Source organism: Plecotus auritus (genome assembly GCF_963455305.1).
Source record: "Plecotus auritus genome assembly, chromosome: 10".
In the NCBI taxonomy this organism is placed as follows: Eukaryota; Metazoa; Chordata; class Mammalia; order Chiroptera; family Vespertilionidae; genus Plecotus; species Plecotus auritus.
The window spans coordinates 14,178,105-14,182,670 of NC_137785.1; positions in this window are offsets into that span (position 1 = coordinate 14,178,105).

Below are 4,566 nucleotides of genomic sequence, written 5' to 3' on the forward strand. Positions count from 1 at the left end.
TTTTTTTTTTTTTTTGCATGTATCTGTCCAATTTTCCCAACACAATTTATTGAAGGGACTGTCTTGATTCCATTGTGTGCTCTTGCCTCTTTTGTCAAATATTAATTGAGCGTACTGGCTTGGGTAGCTTTCTGTTCTGTTCCATAGATCTATATCCCTGTTCTTGTGCCAGTACCTGGCTGTTTTGATTACGGTGGCTTTATAGTGTAAGTTGAAATCTGGTATTGTGATTCCTCCAACTTTGTTTTTCTTTCTCAAGATTGTTGCAGGTATTCAGGGTCTTTTTTGATTCCATAAAAAATTTTGGAGTGTTTGTTCTAAATCTGTGAAATATGCTGTGGGGTTTTTTTTTTTTTTTAATAGGGATTGCATTGAATCTGTAGATTGCCTTGGGTGGTATGGACATTTTAATGATGTTGATGCTACTAATCCATGAACACGATATATTCTTACACTTGTTTATATCTCCTTCTATCTCTTTTTTCAACGTTCTGTAGTTTTCCGAGTACAGCTCTTTTGCCTCTTTGGTTAAGTTTACTCCTAAGTATTTTAATTTTTTTGTTGCAATTGTAAATGGGATTATTTGTTTAGTTTCTCTTTCTGAGAATTCATTATTGTTATATAAAAAAGCCATCGATTTGGGGGGGGGGTGTTGATTTTGTATCCTGCCACATTGCCAAATTCCTTATTAAATCTAGTAGTTTTTTGGTGGAGTCTTCAGGGTTTTCTATGTACAATATCATGTCATCTGCAAACAATGGCAGTTTTACTTGCTCCTTTCTAATTTGGATGCCTTTTATTTCTTCTTGTCTGATCACTGGCTAGGACTTCCAGTACTATGTTGAATAGGAGTGGTGAAAGTGGACATCCGCGTCTTGTTCCTGTTCTCAGGGGAAATGGTTTTAGTTTTTGCCCTTTGAGTATGATGTTCAATGTAGGTTTATCATATATGGTCTTTATCATGTTGAGATATGTTCCATCTATTCTCACTTTGCTGAGAGTTTTTATAAAAAAATGGGAGTTGGATTTTGTCAAATGCTTTTTCTGTGTCTATTGATATTGTCATGTGATTTTTGTCTTTCATTTTGTTTATGTGATGTGTCACGTTTATTGATTTGCAAATATTGTACCAGCCTTGCATCCCTAGAATAATCCCACTGGGTCATGATGTATAATCTTTTTAATATATTGCTGGATGCGATTTGCTAATATTTTGTTGAGGGTTTTAGCATCTATGTTCATCAGGGATATTGGCCTGTAATTCTTTCTTTGTAGTGTCTTTATCTGGGTTTGGAATTAAGATAATGCTGTCCTCATGAAAAGAGCTTGGAAGTGTTCCTTCCTCTTGGATTTTCTGAAATAGTTTGAGGAAGATAGGTGTTAGTTCGTCTTTGAATGTTATTGGCTTATTCAGATTTTCTGATTCTTCCTGATTCAGTTTTTGGAGATTGTATTATTCTAGGAATTTATCTATTGCATCCATATTGTCCAACTTGTTGGCATATAGTTGTTCATAGTATTTTCTTAGAATCCTTTGTATTTCTGTGGTGTCAGTGGTTACTTCTCTGCTTTTGTTTCTGATTTTGTTTATTTGGGTCCTCTGTTTCTTGAGGAGTCTGCCTAACAGTTTATCAATCTTGTTTATCTTTTCAAAGAGCCAGCTCTTGGTTTCATTGATTGTTTGCATTTTGTTTGTTTGTTTTTGTTTTTTAGTCTCTGTAATTTCTTTCTGAACTAATCTTTATTATTTCCTTCCTCCCACTTACTCTGGGCTTTTACTGTAATTGATTTCTAATTTCATTCCACTATGATTTGAGAAGATGGGTGCTATGATTTAAATCTTCTTGAACTTGTAGAGACTTGTTTTTTGTCCTAACATGAGGTCTATCATTGTGAACGATCCATGTGCATTTGAGAAGAATGTATATTCTGCAGCTTTGGGGTGAAATGTTCTATAAATGTCAATTAAATCCATCTGATTCAGTGTGTCCTATAGAGTCAGTGTTTCCTTATAAAATTTTTGTCTGGAAGATCTATCCAGTGAAGTCAAAGGGGTGTTAAAGTCCCCTACTATGACTGTATTTTTATCTATCTCTCCCTTAAAGTCCTCTAAACGTGATTTAATATATATTTAGGTGCTCCTATATTGGATGTATATATGTTTATTAGGGTTATATCCTCTTGTTGGATGGATCCCTTTAGTATTACGTAGTGACCTTTGTTGTCTCTTGTGATGGCCTTCATTTTAAAATCTATTTTGCTGGATATGAGTATTGCTACTCCAGCTTTTTTTCCATCTCCATTTGCATGGAAAATTTGTTCCCATCCCTTGAGTCTCATCCTCTGTGTCTCTTGTAGACAGCATATTTGTGCGTCTCTTGTTCTGAGGTGTGTCTCTTGTAGACAGCATATTTGTTTTTGTATTCATTCTGTTATCCCGTGTCTTTTTATGGGAGCATTTAAGCCATTTATATTCAAGATTATGATTGATAGTTATTTATTGCTATTTTAATTCTGTATTCCTAGGTTTCTCTTTTTCTTCTTCTCATTACAGCAATTTCTTTAGCATTTCTTGTATTGCTAGCTTGGTGGTGATATACTCCTTTAGTTTTTTGTTGTTGTTTTTTTGTGTGTGTTTTTTTGTTTTTGGTGTGTGTTTTTTTGTCCAGGAAGCTCTTTTATTTGACCATCTATTTTGAATGATAGCCTTGCTGGATATATTGGTTTCAGATATCAGTCTTGGTTTCAGATCCTTGTTTTCCATTACCTTGAGTACATCATACCATTCTCTTCTGGCCTGTAGAATTTCTGATGTGAAATCAAGTGTCAGCCTTATGGGAGTTCCTTTATAGGTAAACAGTTTGCTTTTCTCTTACTGCCTTTAAGATTCTCTCTTTGTCTTTAATTTTTGGCATTTTAATTGTGATGTGTCTGGGCGTGGGCCTGTTTGTGTTCTTTTGCCAGGTCTCCTGGCTGCTACTGTTCCAAGTCTCCCCCCAATGCTTCCCCCCTGCAGCCTGCCCCCCCCCCCCCCCACGCCGGCCCAGCCTCTTCTCAGGCAACTCCAGTCTGCACCATCCTCCCTCCACCCTAGCCTCCTGTGAGTGGCTGCAAGTGAAAATCCTGTGCTCTGGGTTTCTGGGTTTTTGTTGTTGTTGTTTTGTGGGTTTTGTTGTTTTTTTATGTGGCTTTATCTGTTATCAGCTCTGTCTCTCCCCTGTGGCCAGAAGACCCACTGCCTTTCATGGCTGGATGTTACGTGGGCCGCTGTTCTCAGCTTTGCTGCTCTGGGCTGGGGAACCCAGCCTGGGGTCCAGGCCTCCCTTCTCTCAGGGAAACCCCATGCCCCTGACACCTGATAAATCCCTTCTCACCCTCAGCCCGCTGACCTTGGACTAGGCTAGCCCCTCTTGTGACCCCACCATCCTACCAGTCTCCAGGTGGTTTCTGCCCTTCCATGGTCTGGCTATACCTCCAAACTAATGTTTCATTTTTCCCCTATCTTTTGACAAAGCAAACACCTGAAATCAAGCTTATCTCCCCGTCCCCCGTGCCCTCCCCCCCGCCCCCCCACCCCCACCCCACAGTGTCCTTGCCTGGATGCTCCCTTTCATCAGACAATTCATCATAATTTCTGTCATTCTAGCTTTTGAATAACATTAAGATTTATAACACACTTCATTTCTACCAGGTTACAAATCCTACTTATACTCTGGGAATGCTGCCCCCTACTGACTCTAGACACCATCACAACCTCCTTCCCTGTCCAGGCCTCATCATCCTTCTGACAGAAAGCAAGGATCACTTGGCTCTGAAGGAAATCTCACCCCTCTTCAGCAGGAAGTAGCTACAGAAAGGACCCTAAGCCCCTCTCCCTTAAATAAGAGCCAAGAGACCTTGAGGGAGACTGTAGTAGGCAGTTAGGCATGAACAGAACAAGGACGATAGGACAGGTACAGAAGGTCACCTGGGCCTAGCAACACACAATTGTAGGGTGGGACCTTACCCCCAGGGTTACCTCTGCTCCCCTAGCATATTGCAGTTTAGACCCCACCCCTGACCTTTCATATTACTGGTCAAGTGGTTCAGACCCTTGCCTGACCTTCTCTCCCCCCCCCCAACCCCGCCCCGCCAGTATGTTGCCAGCCATGTGGTAGACCCCCTTAGAGGAAGAACAAAGGGACTGGAGAATAAACTTATAAAACCCCTGTACAAGCCCCTGTATGATCACACCCTTAAGCATTAAGCCCTAGCGACAATATCTAGGCTTAACATCAGTTGCGTTTCAGCTCCAGGCCCAGAAAACCAGGCAAATGACCCCTTGCTCTAGTGCCAACCAGTCAGTGGTAACCATGACCCTGAGAGGACACCATGGAAAGGTGATGAATATTCTATTGAGTTACTCCCCTGATACTTCTCTCTGGAGCTTGCCTGCAAATGCCTCTCTGTTTCCCCTAGACGAGTATATCCTTGCTTTCTTTTACTATGTTTTAAGGGCTCTTCTTTTACCTCTGTAAATTGTTCCCTGAGCCCACACAGCCCAGAAGGCTCACTTTTTCTACCTCT